The sequence below is a fragment of the Salmo salar genome, chromosome 22 (assembly GCF_965601325.2).
Source record: "Salmo salar chromosome 22, fSalSal1, whole genome shotgun sequence".
NCBI classification, from domain to species: domain Eukaryota; kingdom Metazoa; phylum Chordata; class Actinopteri; order Salmoniformes; family Salmonidae; genus Salmo; species Salmo salar.
Window position 1 is genome coordinate 5,956,410 of NC_138312.1, and position 23,001 is coordinate 5,979,410.

Genomic DNA, 23,001 nt, shown 5'->3' on the forward strand with positions numbered 1-23,001 from the left:
ATTAGATAAACCCTCTCAAACCTTTTCAGCTAGTTGGCCGTCAAAATTGCATTGATAAAAGATGGTTAATTGTAGCCTCCTCGTCCTTCTGCAGCTTGCCTGCCAAGGCATGCTTGTCCCAACCAAGCATCCAAGCTAACTGGCTAAAGTTGTCTAGCTTGCTAGCTACTTCCAGACACAAATGAGAGAACACCTCACTCCAACCATTTGACTTGCCGTAGCAGAGCTGGTTAGGGTGTTTACATGTTATCTAGATTGTTATTTTTTTGGCTACGTTTCTGACACCGATCATACTCAGCAGGTGTTGTGCATTTGTAAATTCATCAGTTGTTCTGCTCTCTGGCACACTCAGACAAGAGTGCTCTGAAATCGGAGTAGATAATCAAAATGAATTTGTGAACGCAATAGAAATGCTAATGTATTGCAATCATTCAAGTTTTGCTAGCTTACCAAATGACACCTGCATCTCTAGCTGTGTATAGCCACTGAAAAACAATATGAGGGGAAAAAGTCACTCACTCACCCACTCCTCCTGTGAGGGGAGGTGTATGGAGGCGAAGTCAAATGCAGGAGAGCGGAGTATAATAACAGGCGCACTTTAATACCAGTAAATAATATACAGCACATAACAAATAAACAAGTGCCAAAACACAGTAAAAAGCAAAAGTGCAACGCCTGGAAAAAATACACGTAACAAATACCACCCTCAACAATAAACAATTTCACACAAAGGCATGAAGGGGAACAGAGGACTAAATACATGCAGTTGATTATGGAACGAAAACCAGGTATGTATGAAACTAGACAAAACAAATGGAATGATGAGAAATGGAGCGGCGATGGCTAGAAAGCCGGTGACGTCGACCGCCGAACGCCGCCCGAACAAGGAGAGGAGCCGACTTCAGCGGAAGTCGTGACACCTCCAATGGCATGACATGACATCCTCCTAGCAGCTTTCTAGCTAATGTTAGGCTCTGTGTTTTTAGCATGTTACAGAAATAGATACGCTTCCCTATTAGCCACATTATGACTGACTTGTGATCATTGCCCTTGCTAGTTTGATTGTACTGACATTCCCAGGCTTAGTTACATTCGTCCATTTTTGTCCAAAATATTGAGTCATTGAAACTAAAACAGTGCATCCCGAATGGCAGCAAACAATGTACCAAGCCAGCTGTGATTTACAACCTGATAGCAATATCTACCAAGAAATGTATTGGTGAATTATAATTATCATGCATTGAACTTTATCCATCTATTCTGCCAACAATGATTAAGTGTACGTCATAGAACGTGGAGACATATAGAACCTATTTTGTAGCATAAACTGGGAATTTGAATATTGATGATATTTATGATTGTCTGTTTGTTTGATATCTGCACCTAAACTTTAGGTCACCGGTTACTTTGTGTTCTAAACGTGAAATGTTTTTGGCAATGGGAAGTAATATTTGTACATTTCAATTGGGAAATGCAGTTGTGTTTTTGTATTCTTATGATTGGGACCTACTGGCTTATTATGTCAGAGTTTATGGACTGCTTCTCCTTTAACATCATGCTGTGTGTGACTGCTGTCTTGCCCGATGTAGTGGTGTAGTGGTGCCTGCATACTCTAATTTTGTCCAAAAGTTCCCAAACGGCCCGCCCAGCAACGGAAAGTCACACTGTGTTTTCCTGTGGTTTTTTATGAGTTCTCCTTATGATTTTTCACAACAACAACAAAAATAGAAAAAGACAACCATGTCTACTCCGCTGATGCAAACAGCACATGATGACAATTGCACATCACAAAAAACCTACTAGCCAACACTTCTGACTAAACTCTGACTACCTGGTTTGCATACCCATTGTTGCCTTAGTTGGCATTTACTAGTAGATATCATAATTTGAAACCAATGTTAAAACTAATTGAGAGCTGCACACTCTTGCTGCTTGCAGACAATATTCCACTCAAACTTTGTGATTGTGATTTCTCTCTTGTACTACATAATTGAAAAGTCGTATACCTCAACTACACTACTTTGTAATGCATCAGTAGGGATTAAGAAGTGAGTATAAGCAATTCCCACAGAAAAAGGTGGGTATACAGCTTATAGTACATGCATATACCCTCCTCTACACCACAGGCCCTTTGTGTTTTACAAAAAGTGCACTTTCCTACATGAGTGCGCTGGTATTTCGGTTGCTGTCCTTTCAGAATCACCAATCTATCACACACTGAAGGCCTATAGGTTCGCCACTACGCAAACATGTCTATAATAGATATAAAGGCTGTTAAGATATTGTTTCAAGAAAGGAGTGAATATATTTGGCTTGGTGGAACGGTTTTATTAGCTGACTGAATGGAAGCTGATAATTAGTTTTTTAACTCCGCTCGTCTGGGCTAGTTTCGGGAAGAAATTATGAGTCCTCACTGTCCGAGACCTAGTCAAGACCGAGTACAAACGTATCAGACACCAAGACAAGACCCAGACACTCAAAATGTGGTTTCGAGACCAGACTAGAGGCCGAGACTTGTCTTGAGTAATACAACACTGCTCCCTCTATTTAGTATGATCTGTTACATTTCATATGGTATGTATTCATTTGTGGATGTCCATCATCCATTTCATTTGATATGTTAGAAATTACAATTCGTATGATATACTACAAATGACAATTAGTACAAAATGTTACGAATTCTCAATACATATGATATGTTACGAATTCCAATTTGTTGTGGCTAACTTTAGCTAGGTGGCTAACGCTAACGATAGGGTTAACCCTTGTGTAGTCTTAACATTCTGTATACTCCCCTTGTCCTAAGAGTAAAAAATGACCCGCTTTCACTAAACCCCTAAAATAAAGCAGCTTAATTGAATTTTAAACCCCAAATCTATTTTGCATGAAGAAACAACCTGTCATTCATCACAAACTTTGTGAATATCTTGGTTTTCCCTCTTCATAATGCAGAAAGACTGCATTTAATCAGTGGACATCACTCATTTTTATTACAATACACCTGTCATAATTGTTTTCTTTACTAAAGTAGAGGTTTATTATTATTATTATTGCTAAAGGTGCTGCATAGGTGTAAAAATATATATATTTTTTAGCAAGAAATAGCACTTGTATAGCCTAATAAAGTAGAAGAAATGTGCAGAAAGTAGTTTGGAATGCATTTAATTGAAGGGAAACAATAACAGTCTTGAACTTTATTGGCAACATAGTGATATATTATTATATACTGTACAATGAGGAATTCAACTACGAATACTAGTCTTCTCCCATTTTTTGAACCATTGCCCCCACCCACAAGGTGTATAAACAACAACAATAAGAATAAAATAATATCATAGAGACAAAACAAAAACGTGAAGAACATAAATCAATCAACTTTAATTAGCACATGTAGGACAGTATGCAAGTGAGTGTGCATGGACTTTGCAGATGTATATCTCACGTGTACAGCACATTGTATTTGTTTTACAGTCCTTCTTTGGGAGGCAGAATTGGCATCTCCTCCTCTTGCCTGCCCCAGCTGCAGCCTCAGGTGGATCAGGACAAGATTTAGCCCCCTGAACAGCTTTCAGAAGCGCTGCAGAGGCTGCTGTGCCGGGGAGGTGCTCCCTTCTTTGAATGTGTGGGGTTACAAGTGCCTTTCCCAGCTGCTCCAGGAACACCCTCCTCTTGTTCCGCTTATCAGGGATCCAGGTAGGGTTGATCTTGTTCCATATCATGAAGGCATTGTATGAGGACACATCAATGATATTACGGAAGATGACCAGGGACCAGCGGGCAGTCATCCTCCTGCAGCTGTAAGTTCCAATCACCTTGTCCACCCTACCTTTGTTGTGGTTGTAGTCCAGGATGATGGCTGGCTTCCTGTCCTCACGATCACTGATCTCAGCTGTTTTGTGCAGTGTGCTCAAGAGGACCACATTCTTGTTCCTCTTTGGGAGGTAAGAAACTAGAGTGGTGGTGGGGGTGAAGGCAAACTTTGATGAGAAGGCCTCTCTCCCCCTTGTTGCGAGGAGTGCAGAGGGCAGCTCATGCTTGTTCTTTCTAATGTGTCAACCATGGTGTTCTTCCTCTTCAGGAGCTGCTGGCTGAGTTCAATCAGTAGCACATATAATCTCAATTTCTCATTGTGTGTGTGTGTCTGTGTTTTTTGTTGTGTGTAAATTATTTTCTAATTGCCGGGTCAATCTTTGCACCCTGGTGGTGTGCAGCTTTTTTTTACAGTGATGTTTCACTTTTTCTAATGTTGGAGTCACTCTAGGAAAAGTCATCAAATTTCAAGTTGAAAAAATAGAATTTAGGGGGTTTTCTCTGCTTTTAAACATAAAGTGGCATTTTTTACCCTTAAGTCAACCAAAGGGTTAAGGTTAGGGTTAAGAGTTAGGTTAGAGGGTTAGCTAACATGCTAAGTAGTTGCAAAGTAGATAAAAAATATGTAGTTTATGAAAGTTCAATCAGGAAGGCTGGTCTGAATGGCTCGTCACTTTTTTCATCCTCTAGTAAACACATAATTCACATCGCTTCCTATCTCACTCATCAGCATAGCAGGTATTTATAGGGTTAAGTTATGTTACCTCATAAGCATAGCAGGTATTTATAAGGTAGAGTTTACAATGTTACCACATCAGCACAACAGGTATCTATGGTAGTGTCATAACCAGTGGTAGGAAAAGTACCCAATTGCTATACTTGAGTAAAAGTAAAGATACATTCATTGTAAATGACTCAAGTGCCCAGTTAAATACTACTTGAATTAAATTCTAAAAGTATTTGGTTTTAAATATACTTAAGTATCAAAAGTAAATGTAATTGCTAAAATGTACTTAATTATCAAAAGTAAAATAGAAGTATAAATAATTTTGAATTCCTTATTTAAAGCATTTTCTAGTTTTTATTTATTTACCAATAGCCAGGGGCACGCCCCAACTCTCAGACATAATTTAAAATGAAGCATGTGCTTAGTGAGTTCGCCAGATCAGAGGCAGTAAGGATTAACCAGGGATGCTCTCTTGATAAGTGTGTGAATTAGACCATTTTCCTGTCGTGCTAAGCATTCAAAATATAAGTACTTTTGGGTGTCAGGGAAAATGTATGGAGTCAAAAGTACATAATTTTCTTTAGGAATGTAGTGAAGTAAAAGTAAAATTGGTCAAAAATATGAATAGTAAAAGATAAGTACAGATACCCCCAAAAATTACTTAAGTAGTACTTTAAAGTATTTTTACCTAAGTACTTTACACCACTGGTCATAATGTTACTTCATCAACAGAGCGTCACTATTAGCCTTTACTATTAGTTAGCGTGCAGAATGTTATTCACCTATTGACTTGAGCCTATGAGCATAGCACAGTAAGGCAATTCCACGACGCTTGCTGATTAACCTATGGGCTCACTCGTGTAATAATCACTTTCCTTTCTTTCAACCAATGGGCATACATCTAGGGGAGTATTTATATGTCAATTTAACACACACTCGCTTAACCCGGAAGCCAGCTGCACCAATGTGTTGGTGGATCCCAGGAAGAGTACATTCAGTCGACAACTGACGAATGTCAGTCTGCTGGCGCCCTGCCCGCCACAAAGAGTCGCTAGAGTGAGATGAGCCAAGTAAAGCCCCCCCGGCCAAACCCTCCCCTAACCCGGACAACACTGGGCCAATTGAGCGCTGCCCTATGAGACTCCCGGTCACACCCGGTTGTGTCGAATCTCAGGCTGTAGTGACACCGCAACACTGCGATGCAGTGCCTTAGACCGCTGCGCCACTCGGGAGTATGCAGCAACAGTCTTTCAACAATGGTATGTTTCCGTGTTGTTTAAGTCACATCAGATGGCGTGTCTCCCCTGAGGGTGAATCTACGTCCCTTGTTCTAACGATCGATCTACAAACACTCTCAGGTAATTCCTTCACGACTAGGTTCCCTGAGAAGATGTTAGAGAATCACCATTAAGTAAGTGGGGCATCCTGGCCGAGAAGGGAATTCAGCTGTTCCAGGCATTTCCAGCCATGAGCTCTTCTCAACTGGCTATGAATGTACTCATCCTCAGGTCCAGCAAAATGAAGGCAGTTATATAACATTTTAAAAACATTACAATACATTTCACAATGGATTTCACAACACATTAAGTGTGTGCCTTCAGGCCACTGCTCTACTACCACATATCTACAACACAAAACGTTTTGATGCCAGCTGCCCAGCATTCCTCGGAGACAAAGACAACCCCAAACTATTCAGTAAAATTCCATATTGTATTCTGTCTCTGTTCAGTTAAGTTTGTACTTGATTGAAATTAAGTAGTTGCAAAGCTGGTAATTAGATAACGCTATATGTCCACCCACCCCAACCAACACCGATCCCCCCCCTTCCTTTAATTTTTGCCTTAAGTAAGCTTCTGTCTTACAAAAGCATACCAAACATAACATACAGTGCCTTCAGAAAGTATTCACACGCCTTGACTTTTTCCACATGTTGTTGTATTACAGCCTGTATTTAAAATGGATTAAATTTAGATTTTGTGTCGGTCGCTGGGCTACACACAATACCTCATGACGTCAAAGTGGAATTATGTTTTTAGATTTTTTTTAAACAAATTAATAAAAATATAAAAAGCCGAAATGCCTTCAGTGAGTAAGTATTGAACCCCTTTGTTTGGCAAGCCTAAATAATTCCGGAGTCACATAATAAGTTGCATTGATTCACTCTGTGTGCAATAATAGTGTTTAACATGATTTTTTTATGTCTACCTCATCTCTGTACCCCGCACAGACAATTATCTGTAAGGTCCCTCAGTCAAACAGTGAATTTCAAACACAGATTCAACCACAAAGACCAGGGCAGTTTCCAATTCCTTGCAAAGAAGGACACTTATTGGTACATGGGTAAAAAACAAAGCATTATTTGAATATCCCTTTGAGCGTGGTGAAGTTATGAATTACTCTTTGGATGGTGTATCAATACATCCAGTCACTTCAAAAATACAGGCATCCTTCCTAATTCAGTTGCTGGAGAGAAAGGTAACCGCTCTGGGATTTCACAATGAAGCCATTGCTGACTTTAAAACAGTTTAATGGCTGTGATTGGAGAAAACTGAGGATGGATCAATAACAATAACATTTACATTACATTACATTTAAGTCATTTAGCAGACGCTCTTATCCAGAGCGACTTACAAATTGGTGCATTCACCTTATGATATCCAGTGGAACAACCACTTTACAATAGTGCATCTAAATCTTTTAAGGGGGGGGGGGGGGGGGGTTAGAAGGATTACTTTATCCTATCCCAGGTATTCCTTAAAGAGGTGGGGTTTCAGGTGTCTCCGGAAGGTGGTGATTGACTCCGCTGTCCTGGCGTCGTGAGGGAGCTTGTTCCACCATTGGGGTGCCAGAGCAGCGAACAGTTTTGACTGGGCTGAGCGGGAACTGTGCTTTCTCAGAGGTAGGGGGGGCCAGTAGGCCAGAGGTGGATGAACGCAGTGCCCTTGTTTGGGTGTAGGGCCTGATCAGAGCCTGAAGGTATGGAGGTGCCGTTCCCTTCACAGTTCCGTAGGCAATCACCATGGTCTTGTAGCGGATGCGAGCTTCAACTGGAAGCCAGTGGAGAGAGCGGAGGAGCGGGGTGACGTGAGAGAAATAACACTCCACGATACTAGCCTAAATGACAGAGTGAAAAGAAGGAAGCCTGTACAGAATAAAAATATTCTAAAACATGGATCCTATTTGCAATTGAGTACCACAGTATGAGTCATACGCATAAAACCTAGCGGTAAAACCCGGAAATGGTACCAGTCGTTTTTCCACCATTCATTTTCCGTAGGGGATTTTAGAACTAAATCATATAAGGTCTGTGTTCCGTGTAGGCTTACCCTAGCGTGACATTTTGATAACCGCAAAAATCTGTCTCGGACAAGATAACTTTTATCAATATATATGCCTGTAATTACCCCCCAAAAATGATGGCTATCATACAGACCTACACATGTTGTCGCAAGCTTTGACGTCATCACTCAAGGCAGTGTTGGTAAAAACTCAATTTCTTGACGCAAAAGTAGATATTATAGCATTTTTGTAGTTTCTCATTTAAATGATTGAAATTGTATTTCTCATGTGTATTGTTGTTTGGCATCTTTCCAATTAGCTACCTTAGCATTTTTTATTACTATAATTTTGGGAATTACACTGGCCTTTGTAGCTAACTAACTAACGAACCTTAGGTCAGTCCGTCGAGCAGAAGCAAGGATGATTCCGTACTATGTACTGGATTCTAACCACTACTCCGATATTATCGTTTTCCGACCTCTGTAATCGGGATGCATCATTGGAGCCATGTGTTAAGGTAAGCCCTGTTTTCTAGCTGCTAACAAGTTATTTTGGTTAGGTCAAATATCTGTGGTTAGCTAGGTACTTACGTGTACAATGCACGTTACCTTTATTTCAAGTAGGACAACTATCAGCACAGGGCCAGCATAATGACTGTTGTGACCTTTTTTATTGACAAGTCTTTAGTGAGCTAGCCAGCTAGTTAACCTTAGATCACGGTCTGTGTAGTTATACTTTTTCATGTGGTAACATGCTATTTAGTATTAGCCCACCAGAGAAGGGATATTTAACTAGCTAGTTAACGTTAACTCACTGTTCGTGTAGTCAGACTTGCTAGCTAACGTTAGGCTGGCACCATGGCAAGGATAGTTTGTTAGCTAGCATGCCGCCACTTAGAAAATTCTGACTACATGAACGGTGAGCTAATGTTAGCTAGCTAGCTAAATATCACCTGGTGGGCTATCTAATTAGGCACCTTGGTTAGCTAGTTGGCTACATTAGCTAACATAAACTAGCTGACGTTGCACTGCATCTCACTGTGGTGTAGTCAGACTTTCCCGACAGGCGATGACATGCTAGCGAATGTGCCTAACATTAGCAATTGGCGCTAACTAGCTAGCGTTAAATATCCCTGCTCTGGTGGACTAGCTAGCATGTCACCATGGGGAAAAGTCTGACTAAACGAACGATGAGCTAACGTAACTAGCTAGTAAACATTAGCTAAATATCCCTGCACTGGTGGGCTAACGTTAGCTGGCATCTCACCACATGGAAAAGTGTGACTAACGTTACACGAATGGGTGAGCTAAGATTAACTATCTGGCTAGCTTGCTCACAAAATACTTTTTGTTTTCCCCATACAAAACACAGAAAGGGTTTTGGTCCACAAGTGAATCTGTTGTACATGACTAATCAAATGACCTGTGAAGTCTGTTAGAAATGTCAACAGGGATGGAAATTAACCTAGCCCAAGGCTAGCCTGACACAGTTAGTAGAAAATGTGCCAACTAGCCTGACACCGCAATGAAATCTTGCCTTCATAAACATTGCATGCCACAGATTTAGTACCTGAATTTTGCCCGGGCTAGTAGAAACTCATTCTATTTTACAGTTAATATATTCAAGTCTATGTTACCTTTAGTAATCAACCTAGCAATCTACTGAAATTTTCATTTTTTTTTGGTCTTTCAGACTGGTGGACCGGAAGTCCAGTGACAACACTCGGATCTGCAGCTGCCATTTTCCGGTAGGGAAGAGAAATGGCCCTGTATTTACCAGAAAAGGTCGCTCATCCACCATGGCAGAAGAGGTAGATCCAGACACATTCACCATGGCAGAATAAAAATAAATTAAATTGTTACAAATTTAACTAGGCAAGACCGTTAAGAACAAATTCTTCTTTACAATGACGGACTACACTGGCCAAACTCGGACGATGCTGGGCCAATTGTGCGCCGCCGTATGGGACTCGGCCGGTTGTGCTACAGCCTGTAATCGAACCAGGGTGTCTGTAGTGACAGTTGAACTGTTAGCACAGTTGAAGGTTCTACAGGAGAATCAGCTGTATACCCACAAGAGGTGTTCAGCATCACAGCTAGTATTTAGGATGGAAACAGGATTTTCAGACAACTTGGAAGGACTGCGTTCCCTACTTTGCCAAGTGGAGGGTTGAGATGCTTGAGCATCAAGTGTTCATGGCACTTATGAAGTTGCGTCACAGCTACGCCAACTTGCACCTGGCTCAACTATTCCGTTGTAGTGCAAGCACTGTCAGCAATGTTACCATCACTTTGATTCACGTGATCCATAAGCTTAGTTTCATTACCATCATGAAGATTGTTCTAAGTCGGAAGAAGAACCAAACGTGCTTGCCTGCGTCTTTTCAGGGGTCCAGCAGAAACTGCATGATGATCATGGACTGTAATGACATAGAAGTTGCTACTCCAAGTCTGCAGAAGAAAACCTACTGTTCAATGCACTCCTTCAAGCTACTCCTGGGAGTTGCACCTAATGCGGTGATAACATACTGCAGTGATCTGTATCAAGGATCTCCGTACAAAGCCATTGTCCAGAAGTTGGGGTTTGAGATAATCTCCACCTCTGGAGACATGATGTTGGCATACAAAGGCTTGTTGTTCCAGAGCTTGATGCCTGCCGGAGTCACTGTGAATATTCTTCCATTCCTGAAACACAGAAGGTTCACAGAGAGTGAGATGCATCCCATGAAAGACATTGCGAGATAAAAGATCCATGTTGAGAGGGTAAATGCTCGACTAAAAGATGAAAAAAAAAAACCTGAGATTCATCCCACCTCATCTGTGTTAATATAGTAATGTGCTGGTTCAGACTTGCTGTGCACTTGTACATCTCCAAGACCCACTCATCAGAGAAGTAGCTGTTAATTGGGAAACAAGAACAAACAATGAGGATTGAGTGTTGAGGGACCACTTGTCACATTGTCCAAGGTGGGTTTGTGTTATAAACAATGCATTTTCTGTCCAGATAAAGATGTTGCTGCGGCATTGAAAAAGCCCCACCACTGACCAAAGGTCTATGTTTTCCAGTCCAACAGGAGTGCATCCCTCAGGTCAATCCTGAATACAATAAATTAGCAAAAAATTCGAAAAAAAATGTTTTCACTTTGTTGTTGTGGGGTATTGTGTGTAGATGGGTGAGAAATGTTTTTATTTAATCAATTTTTGAATTCTGGCTTGTAACACAACAAAATGTGAAATGGGTCAAGGGGTATGAATACTGAAGGCACTGTATCATACTAATTTGAGTGTCCAAGATTAATGTTTACTATGTCTATGAGACCAGGCTATGTCACACATGGAATTGAGCAGCTCCCTGCAGCTACCTCCCTGGACCAGGAAGGAGAGGGAGAATAGGAGGAGGGGGCTACCGTGGAGAGAGCATGTGTCAAAGGCAAATCAATGTCATACAGGTCCTGTTCTACTGAGGGACAGGATGGCATTTATTGTAATGAATCTTACCCTGGAAGCAGCTCTGCAGAGTGGTCACCAGCTGACACAGCCACAAATTCATAAAATCAGATTTTAACCCAAACCTTAACCACCCTGCTAACTTTAAATTAAGACCAAAAAGCTCATTTTTGTTTTCATAAATATTTACGATATAGCAAATTTAGATTTTGCAGCTGGTCCAGCAAGCGGAAATCGCTCAGTTCTGACTTCATGGCAAGATTCATGACAATAAACGTCAACCTGCTACAGAGGAGGGCTGCACAGAAGCTGTTCCAATCACGTGCATGCAAAAATACGAACCGTTCCCTTGCTCATAGGCTTCCAACAGTCCCCGAAACCGAACAATGCAGCTAACGACCTTTATTGCAGCTGGAACAAGTAAACACAAATGACTCAAATATGATTTATGGTACATTATGACCAAATCTAAAAGCCTCAGCAGCTAACAAGCATTGAGAGAACACCTTAGAGACTATACAGTATGTGACACAGAAGACCTGGGTTCAAATACTATTTGAAATCTTACAAATCCTTTAGCATTTGCTTTAGCCTGCCTGTAGTGCCAGATGGGTGAAGTTTGCACTTGTGCCAATATTCCAATGGTTCCATTGAATCCAGGTCTACTACACAGTGTGGCAGTTCTGTAGCTGACAGTCACAACAAAGAACAATATGTTTTAACATAATGTAGGACCACTGCTGCAAAGGGTCAGGTTTGAATGCGTGAATGTGTTTAATTACTTTGCGAAGACACCTCCCCCTATCCATGTCTCTCATTGTTGGTGTGAAGGAGCCCAGTGATGTTTGGATGGCCACGATGGAGAAAAAAAATCAATGGTGTCGTGTGCTCTCTCTATGCCAGGTCATGCTGTCAATACACAAGCTGCTTGAGTGATGCAACAAACGTGCAGAATTAATCATGGTGTATCTCCAAGGAGGAGGACACAGCATAAACATAGGTTCAGAAATACTGTAAATGCTCACCCTTCAGTTATAATACAATGGGATGTATGGTATTCTAAATGAGTGGGAAAAATAAGGGTTATGTTTTATTTTATTGTCCCATTTTACCTGGTGTTTATTAAGGGGTTGTAATATTTAAAAAAAACAATTGTGTTTCAGTTAATTTGGGATTCACTGTAACAAGCTGCACTACATAACATTTGGTATCAGTATGAGGTAAGTTATTTTATAATCCTAATTTATAAAATAATAATTTTATAACTAACTATGTACTGTAGTGATAGTTTCAATGAACAAACCAAATAAACCCAAACAGAAATACCTTATTTACATAAGTATTCAGACCCTTTGCTATGAGACTCAAACTTGAGCTCAGGCGCATCCTGTTTCCATTGACAATCCTTGATGTTTCTACAACTTGACTGGAGTCCACCTGTGGTAAATACAATTGATTGGACATGATTTGGAAAGGCAGACACCTGTCAAAATAAGGTCCCACAGTTGACAAGTCAAGAGGTTGAAGGAATTGTCCATAGAGCTCTGAGACGGGATTGTGTCGAGGCACATATCTGGGGGAAGGGTAACAAAAAAACATTTCTGCAGCATTGAAGGTCCAAAGAACACAGTGGCCTCCGTCATTCTTAAATGGAAGAAGTTTGGAACCACCAAGACTTTTCCTAGAGCCGGCCGCCCAGCCAAACTGAGCAATCGGAGGAGAAGGGCCTTGGTCAGGGAGGTGACCAAGATCCTTTATGGTAGACAGGCCAGACAGAAGCCACTCCTCAGTAAAAGGAACCTGACAGCCCGCTTGGAGTTTGCCAAAAAGGCACCTAAAGGACTCTGACATGAAAAACAAGATTCTCTGGTCTGATGAAACCAAAATTGAATGCCAAGCGCCACGTCTGGAGGAAACCTGGCACCATCCCTATGGTGAAGCATGGTGGTGGCAGCATCATGCTGTGGGGATGCTTTTTAGCAGCAGGAACTGGGAGACTAGTCAGGATCGAGAGAAAGTTGAACGGATCAAAGTACAGAGAGATCCTTGATTAAAACCTGCTCCAGAGTGCTCAGGACCTCAGACTGGGGTGACGGTTCACCTCCCAACATGACAACGACTCTAAGCACACAGCCAAGACAACACAGGAGTGGCTTTGGGTGAAATCTCAATGTCATTGAGGGGCCCAGCCTAAGCCCGGACTTGAACCCGATCGAACATCTCTGGAGAGACCTGAAAATAGCTGTGCAGTGACGCTCCCCATCCAACCTGACAGAGCTTGAGAGGATCCGCTGAGAAGAATTTGAGAAACTCTCCAAATCCAGGTGTGCCAAGCTTGTAGCGTTATACTCAAGATGACTCAAGTCTGTAATCGCTGCCAAAAGTGCTTCAACAAAGTACTAAGTAAAGAGTCTGAATACTTATGTAAATGTGATATTTCAGTTTTATACACTACTCATTAATTTCTTTATTTTTGCTATTTTCTACATTGTGGAATAATAAAGACATCAAAACTATGAAATAACACATATGGAATCATGTAGTAACCAAAAAATTGTTTATATTTGAGTTTCTTCAAAGTAGCCACAGTTTGCCTTGATGGCAGCTTTGCACACTCTTGGCATTCTCTCAACCAGATTCACCTGGAATGCTTTTCCAACAGTCTTGAAGGAGTTCCCACATATGCTGAGCACTTGATGGCTGCTTTTCCTTCACTCTGCGGTCCAACTCATGCCAAGTCATCTGATGTAGCACTCCATCACTCTCCTTCTTGGTCAAATAGCCCTTACACAGCCTGGAGGTGTGTTGGGTCATTGTCCTGTTGAAAAACAAATGATAGTCCCACTAACGGAAAACCAGATGGGATGGCGTATCGCTGTGGTAGCCATGCTGGTTGTGTTCCTTGAATTCAAAATAAATCACAGTGTCACCAGCAAAGCACCCCCACACCATTCTGTACCTTGTCACACCACCCTGGATTACTGACCTCTGCCTGCCCTGAGCCTGCTTGCCGTTCTATACCTTTTGGACTCTGCTCTGGACTACTGACCTTTCCATGCCATCCTGCTGTGGGGGAACCAGTTGAAATCTCTTCGGGTACATATGAACTCTGGGGCCAATGAGTTTTATGGACTCTACCCTGGTGTCCGATCTGGGCATCCCCACTCATCCCCTTTCCATTCCCATGGACATTAGAGTGCTAGATGGGCGATCTCTAGGCCTGTTCAACCACAATACTACTCCCATCATCCTGTGAGTGTCAGGGAACTACATCGAGGCTATCCAATTCATGCTGATTAGGTCTGCTCAGGTTCCAGTGGTATTGGGATTCTCTTGGCTCCAGCAACAAATCCCCTTACTGACTGGACTACTGGTGCCATCATGGGCTGGAGTCCATTCTGCCACACCCATTCCGCAGCATGCCCCGGTACGTCTTCCGGTGGGCTAGGGAGTTGCCCCGGACCTCTCCACCATTCCTGCGGTGTCGGGGCCGGAACGCAATGCTATGGAGACCCTACAGTTGAAGTGGGAAGGTTACATAGACCTTAGCCAAATGCATTTAAACTCAGTTTTTCACAAATCCTGACATTTAATCCTAGTACAAATTCCCTGTTTTAGGTCAGTTAGGATCACCACTTTATTTTAAGAATGTAAACTGTCAGAATAATAGTAGAGTGATTTATTTCGGCTTTTATTTCTTTCATTACATTGTGTGTGTGTGTGTCTTTGTGCATGCGTTTGTTTTATTAACAAGGAATAATGAGTAGAAAGGTGAGGTCAAGTTTCCATACACTCAATTAGTATTTGGTTGCATTGCCTTTAAATTGTTTAACTTGGGTCAAACGTTTCGGGTAGCCTTCCACAAGCTTGCCACAATAAGTTGGGTGAATTTTGGCCCGTTCCTCCTGACAGAGCTGCTATAACTGAGTCAAGACTGTAGGCCTCCTTGCTCGGGAACACACACTTTTTCAGTTCTGCCCACAAATTTTCTATAGGATTGAGGTCAGGGCTTTGTGATGGCCACTCCAATACCGTGACTTTGACGTCCTTAAGCCATTTTGCCACAACTTTGGAAGTATGCTTGGGGTCATTGTCCATTTGCGACCAAGCTTTAACTTCCTGACTGATGTCTTGAGATGTTGCTTCAATATATACACATAATTTTCCCTCCTCCTTATGCTATGAATTTTGTGAAGTGCACCAGTCCCTCCTGCAGCAAAGCACCCCCACAACATGATGCTGCCACCCCCGTGCTTCACGGTTGGGATGGTGTTCTTCGGCTTGCAAGCCTCCCCCTTTTTCTTCCAATATAAAGATGGTCATTATGGCCAAACAGTTCTATTTTTGTTTCATCAGACCAGAGGACATTTCTCCAAAAAGTACCATCTTTGTCCCCATGTGCAGTTGCAAACCGGTTTTGGAGCAGTGGCTTCTTCCTTGCTGAGCGGCCTTTCAGGTTATGTCGATTTAGGAATCGTTTTACTGTGGATATAGATACTTTTGTACCTGTTTCCCCCATCTTCATAAGGTCCTTTGCTGTTGTTCTGGGATTGATTTGCACCTTTCGCACCAAAGTACGTTCTTCTCTAGGAGACAGAACGCGTCTACTTCCTGAACGGTATGATGGCTGCGTGGTCCCATGGTGTTTATACTTGCATACTATTGTTTGTACAGATGAACGTGGTACCTTCAGGCATTTAGAAATTGCTCCCAAAGATGAACCAGACTTGTGGAGGTCTACAATTATTTATCTGAGGTCTTGGTTGATTTCTTCTGATTTTCCCATGATGTCAAGCAAAGAGGCACTGAGTTTGAAGGTTGGCCTCGAAATACATCCACAGGTACACCTCCAATTGACTCAAATGATGTCAATTAGCCTATCGGAAGCTTCTAAAGCATGTCATAATTTTCCAAGCTGTTTAAAGGCACAGTCAACCTATTGTATGTGAACTTCTGACCCACTGGAATTGTGGTGTTATAAGTGAAATAATCTGTCTGTAAACAATTGCCAAAACTATAGTTTGTTAACAAGACATTTTTGGAGTAGTTGAAAAACGTGTTTTAATGACTCCAACCTAAGTGTATGTAAACTTCCGACTTCAACTGTTCATCGAGGACTCCCTAGCTGCAGGGTGTATCCGTCCTTCTGCCTTCCCCGGCGGCAAAGGGTTCTTTGTGGAGAAGGACAACCTTGTTCCCTGGAATTAACTACCAGGGTCTCAATGACATCACGGCGAACCGTTACCACTTATCGCCTCAGCCTTCGAACCTCTCCAGGGGGCCCCCGCTTTCTCCAAGTTGGACCTGCGGAACGCCTACCACCTGGTGCAGATACAGGAGGGGGACGAGTGGAAGACTGCCATCAACACGGCCAGCGGTCACTACAAATATCTGGTCATGCCATTTGGCCTTACCGACGCCCCAGCAGTGTTCCAGGCCCTGGTCAATGACATTCTCGTCGACATGTTGAACCGTTTCGTCTTTGTCTACCACGACGATATCCTCGTTTTCTCCCACTCAGCCTAAGAACACGTGCTCTATGTCCGAAAGGTCATCCAGCGCCTCCTGGAGAACCAGAAAAATGCGAATTCTATCTCTCCACCATCCCCTTCCTTGGTTACATCATCGCTGCAGGGAATGTACAGATGGAACCCGGGAAAGTGAGAGAGGTGCTGGATTGGCCCCAGCCTACATCTAGAGTGCAGCTGCAATGTTTCCTGGGATTTGCCAACTTTTATCTCCACTTTATCTGGAGCTACAGCACCCTGGCTTCCCCCCTGTCTGAACTCGCCTCTCCCAAGGTTCCGTTCATGTGGTTCCCAGCTGCTGGGGACCTCAAGCACCGCTTCTCCACAGCTCCCACATTGGTTCATCCTGACCCATCCCGTCTGTTCGTGGGGGAGGCCGACGCTTCGGATTTCGGAGTGGGGGCTGTCCTGTCCCAGCGTTGTTCCCTGGACCTCAAGTTACATCCCTGCACCTTCTTCTCCCTATCGCCTCAACGCCACAGAGAGGAATTACGATTTGGGCAATCGTGAGCTTCTTGTGGTGAAGATGGCATTGGAGGAATGGAGACACTGGTTGGAGGGGGCGGAACATCCGTTCATTGTGTGGACGGATGACAAGAACCTGGAATATCTCCGCACCGCCAAGCTTCTCAATCCCAGGCAAGCTAGGTGGACCCTACTTTTCACCCGGTTTAACTTATCCCTCTCCTACCAACCGGGATCCAAGAATATCAAGCCAGATGCGCTATCACGCCGCTATAGCCCCATAGCTACACCCTCGGACCCTGAGACCATCCTTCCCACCTCGTGCCTGGCGACAGCACTCAGCTGGGGAATGGGGAAGCATGTCCGTGAGGCGCATCGTTCCCAGCTGATCCCCAATAACTGGATGTTTGTTGCTGATGCTGTCCACTCCTCGGTCCTGGAGTGGGCCTACTCCTCCAGGCTTGCCTGCCACCTGGGCTTCCGTTGGACCCTGGCCTTTGTGCGGTAAAGCTTTTGGTGGACAACCATGGTCCCAGACATCTCCGCTTTCATCGCCGCCTGCACGGTCTGTGCGCAGAACAAGACTCCTCTGCAATCTCTGGCTCGTCTCCTACAACCACTGCCTGTCCCTCACCGTCCCTGGTCTCGCATATCCCTGGACTTTGTCACGAGTCTTCCCGACAGTAGTGGACCGGTTTCCCTGCCATCCTGACAGTAGTGGACCGGTTTTCCAAAGCCGTCCACTTCATTCTCCTCCCCAAGCTACCCTCTGCCAAAGAGATGGCCCAGCTCATGGTGCAGCACGCCTTCCGGATCCATGGACTCCCGGTGGACATGGTCTCTGACCGGGGACCTCAGTTCTCGTCCCGGTTCTGGAAGACGTTCTGCATGCTCATTGGGTTGTCGGCCAGCCTGTCCTACGGGTAACACCCTCAGTCCAATGGCCAGTCGAAGGGAGCCAATCAAGACCTGGAGAGGACTCTTTTGCAGCCTTGTCTCCGCCAACTCACCACCTGGAGCCAGTAACTTATGTGGGTTGAATACACCCGCAACTCGCTCCCTTGCTCTGCCACTGGGATCTCGCCTTTCGGGTGTTCCCTGGGTTATCAGTCCCCTCTCTTCCCGGAACAAGAAGAAGAGGTTGGCATACTCAGCTGGGGAATTGGCCCAGATGTTTGTCCGCCGCTGTTGCCGTAGCTGGAAGAGAGCCCGGGAAGGCCCTTCTCAAGACCACATGCAGGTATCGATGGCAAGCGGACCGCCACTGGACCCCAGCTCCCTGGTATCGTCTTGGGAGAGGGTATGGCTGTCCACTCGAGACCTGCCCCTCTGGGTGGAGTCCCGCAAACTTTCCCCTCGTTTTATCACCCCTTTCCCCATCTCCAAAGTTATTAGTCGCTCTGCTGTTCATCTTCTTTTGCCCAGTACCCTCCGTATACATCCCACTTTTCACATGTCTAGGATTTAACCTATGTCTCACAGCCCTTTGTCTCTTGTTTCTAGGCCCCCCCCGTCTTCCCCGTCTCATCGATGGCCAACCGGCGTTCACGGTGAGGCGCCTCCTGAAGATTCAACCGTGGGCAGGGGATTCCAGTACCTGGTTGACTGGCAGGGTTATGGACATCCTGGACCCAGGCCTCATCGCTGAGTTCCAACGCTGGCACCCTGGTTAACCTGGTATGCGCCCAGGTAGGACACCAGGTGGGGCCCCTGAGGGGGGAGTATTGTTACACCCTGATTGGTTTCACCTGTCTTTATGCTTGTCTCCACCCCCCTCCAGGTGTCACCCATCTTCCTCATTATCCCCTGTGTTCTCTGTTTGTCTGTTGCCAGTTTTTTTCTTTTCTTCCATCAAGCCTACCAGCGTGCACCCTTCTGTCTCTAGGTCCTGTTTTGTAGCTTTCACGGTTTTTGACCATTCTGCCTACCCTGACCCTGAGCCTGCCTGTCGTTCTGTACCTTGTAAAACCACCCTGGATTACTGACCTCTGCCTGTCTTGACCCTGAGCCTGCCTGCCATTCTGTACCTTTTGGACTCTGCTCTGAACTACCAACCTCTGCCTGCCCTTGACCTGTCGTTTGCTTGCCTGTGTTTTTGTAATAAACTTTTGATACCTCGAAACTGTCTGCATCTGGGTCTTCTCCCAAGCCTTGACACTGATTGGCTCAAACGCATTAAGGAAAGAAATTCCACAAATGTACTTTTTAACAAGGCATACCTGTTAATTGAAATGCATTCCAGGTGACTACCTCATAAAGCTGGTTGAGAGAATGCCAAGAGTGTTCAAAGCTGTCATCAAGGGAAAAATATATTTTTACTTGTTTAACACTTTGTTGGTTACTACATAATACCATGTGTTATTTCACAGTTTTGATGTCTGCACTATTATTCTACAATGTAGAAAATAGTATAAATAAAGAAAAACCCTTGAATGAGGTGTGTCCATCCTTTTAACTGGTACTGTATATGAAGAAAAAAAATCTGTCAAATAATGCAGTAATCAAAATATAATAATGCAAATTGCACATTATCATCCCAATTGAAACTAAATACATATGGGCTGCTGTCATATAAAATGCGTTTTTGTTTTCAGTGCTGAGGTAGAGCCAGGTAAACTGAAGAGGAGTGCATACTGGAGCAGTGGGGTAAAGTACATAAGTGAAAATACTTTAATGTACTACTTAAGTAGTTTTTTTGGGGTAGTTGTACTTTAGTTTGCTATTTATATTTTTGACAACTTTTACATTTATTTCACTACATTCCAAAAGAAAAGAATGTACTTTTTGCTCCATGCATTTTCCGTGACGCACAAAAGTATGTTACATTTTTAATGCTTAGCTGGACAGGAAAATCGTCCAATTCACGCACTTATCAGGAGAACACGTGGTCATCACGAAACACAAATGCATCGTTTGTAAATTATGTCTGAGTGTTGGAGTGTGCTCCTGGATATACGTACATTTCCAAAACAAGAAATTGGTGCCATCTTGGTTGCATAATATAAGGAATTTGAAATGGTTTTTACTTTTGATACTTAAGAATATTTTAGCCATTACATTTAGTTTTGATACTTAAGTATATTTAGAACCAAAAACTTTTAGACTTTTACTCAAGTAGTATTTTACTAGGTGATTTTCACTTTGACTTATTTAACTTTCTATTAAGGTATCTATACTTTTACTCAAGTATGACACCTGGTTACTTTACCCACCATTGCACTGGAGCCTATGCAGTCAAGTCACATACTCTCTAGCAGAGGCACTGCTGTGAAGCCATGCGTTTGAGGCAGATCGGCTGTGACCACTTGCAGGAAGGACCAGAGATGCTAGTTTTGTGCGACTGGTCCTTAAACCACTTACTGATCTATCGTGATTTGATTATGTACCACCCCCCCTCCCCCTCCTTCCACATTCACCCTTTTTTCCTTCACCTGACCACCAGGAGATAGATACTGTGTCCCAAATAGCACCCTATTCTCTATTTATTGCACTACTTTTAGTAGACACCATAATCTCAATACCCTCAAGGGCTGCTCTGTTGATTGAGAGAGTGGGGCAGGAGTACACTGTACTTACTGTACTTTCTAATTATTGGTGCTGTTCACTCCTGGACAACTTCACAAATTATTCAATGGAGTTGCCAAAATTATGTCTCCGTTTGGCAAGATGTGCAACACTGGTCACATGAAAGGACTGACTAGACTGAAACATGGTGGTTAGATTAAAGGACTCTGTGTATCTATGTTCTAATCTTGTCTATTGTGAGATTTGTGATGAGTACTGCGTCGGCAAGTACGATTCTCCTGTGGCTTGGACATTAGCAGGGTTTTATTTAAGCTATTGTTGATGCAACAGAGACTATAAGTTCACTGGGGTCCAAAATGGTTTTCTACAGAGCTCTTTACAGTATGGGCAGACTTGAGTTTAAAACATTTAGCGTGGAAAATAGTGTCTGTGGCTGCTTGCTTTCTCTGGGTATTGTGAAGTGATCTACAACTGTCCTGTCAATGAATAATCTATGATTTTCACATTTCAATGACATTATTGAAATGTGACTCGTCCCTGACAGTGTTAATTGCCATACTAAACGGGACAGGTAGAAAATCCCTGAGAAATGGCGCCACAGAAATATGATTACAACTTTGCCCCCCATAAAGCTCTGCATGTCACACCAACAGCAGATATTCTAAAACAACAAATTAGAATATTCAAAATCGGGGCAAACCTGTAGTTCTGGATTAAATACTCCTTGATTTAGTAATGGTTGTGAATGCCAGTAGCTGTTACATAAGTATTGTTCACATAATATACCGAAAATAAATAGAAACCCTTCCAAGAATGAAAGGATGCTCAGAAATACAAACACGCACATGGACAGCATTTACTAATGAAAAAGTTATTAAAGAGTCATGGAATATTATATGATGCCATTCGTTTTTGTACACAGGTGACACCCAGCACAAGTCGGCTGGAGGATTTATGCAACAATGACAGGGTTGTTTTGCAGCCACTGTGACAGAGCAGAGAGTCATTTATGATTCCAGAATTAAAGCCTGTCTCGGATGTCAAACAGCATCAAGAGGAAGAATACTGGGTAGAAATTACCTGAGGCCTATAAGCATGGCTGAGTCACTGAGCACAGCGAGAACCAACATTAAAAAAAACGACGTAACTGCCTAGCTAAAATGTCAAACCTGCCTGGCATTTGAACAATAAACCACTGAAGGCTCGTCCTTAAAGAAGGACAAACACTACTCTTTCAATGAATTCATTTCAGGACGTTGTTACCTGCAGGGGGCGAAGTATGGTGCATACCAGAGGAGGCTGGCGGGAGGAGCGACAGGAGGATTTGTGCATTGTAATGGCTGAAATTGAATTAAATGGAATGGTATCAAACATGGAAACCACAAGTTCTATTAATTCCATTCCAGCCATTACAATGAGCCTGTCCTCATCTAGCTCCTCACACCAGCCTCCTCTGGTGCGTACTAGCGTTTTTGTTATTAATTGAAATTGAATTAATCACACAGTCATCACTCAGTGTAATTTATCAAGACCGGGATTCAATCTAAGGAACATTCTGGAGCAGTGCACTAGACAGTCAACATTGCACCTTTTAAAGAGCAACTGCCCCTAAAAACAAACTTGTCATTTAAAAAATATATAGTCTCATCAATATGAGTCAGAAACATTCATTCTACTGTAACTATTTACTACAAAGTGTTAATAGGATCATTTTGGTCATTAAAGTCAGTCTCGTCTGAGATTAGTTTTTATAGGGCTCCCGAGGGGCGCAGCAGTCTAAGGCACTGCATCTCAGTGCTAGAGACGTCACTACAGACCCTGGTTAAATTCCAGGCTTTATCACAACTGGCCGTGATTGGGATTCCCATAGGACGGCGCATAATTGGCCCAGCGCCGTTTGGGTTTGGCGGTGTTAAGTCATCATTGTAAATAAGAATTTCTTCTTAACTGTGAATTGCCTAATTAATTGGGGCAGCAGGGTAGCCTAGTGGTTAGAGCGTTGGACAAGTAACCGCAAGGTCAGCTCAGGGATTTGAACTTGCAACAAGGTACAAATCTGTCGTTCTGCCCCTGAACAGGCAGTTAACCCACTGTTCCTAGGCAGTCATTGAAAATAAGAATTTGTTCTTAACTGACTTGCCTAGTTCAAAAAAAAAAATACATGAGTATGTCACAATTTAAATGAAGGTTGGATTTACTTCAATCCTGCCCACAATGTTCA

The 23,001-nt window shown here is 43.1% G+C and overlaps 1 long non-coding RNA gene across 3 annotated transcripts; it reads left to right on the top strand.

Annotated features, from left to right (window-relative positions):
• The first annotated feature begins 7,266 nt into the window (after positions 1-7,266).
• Positions 7,267-19,689, top strand: LOC123723788 (uncharacterized). 3 transcript variants are annotated; one of them, XR_001323368.3, is made up of 3 exons: positions 7,292-8,333; positions 9,509-10,782; positions 18,759-19,689. It is a non-coding gene; the product is annotated as an uncharacterized LOC123723788 (long non-coding RNA). The 3 variants fall into 3 exon arrangements; XR_014382112.1 differs by having other exon boundaries at positions 7,296-8,018; positions 8,212-8,333; positions 9,509-19,689; XR_014382111.1 differs by having other exon boundaries at positions 7,267-8,333; positions 9,509-19,689.
• The last annotated feature ends 3,312 nt before the right edge of the window (positions 19,690-23,001 follow it).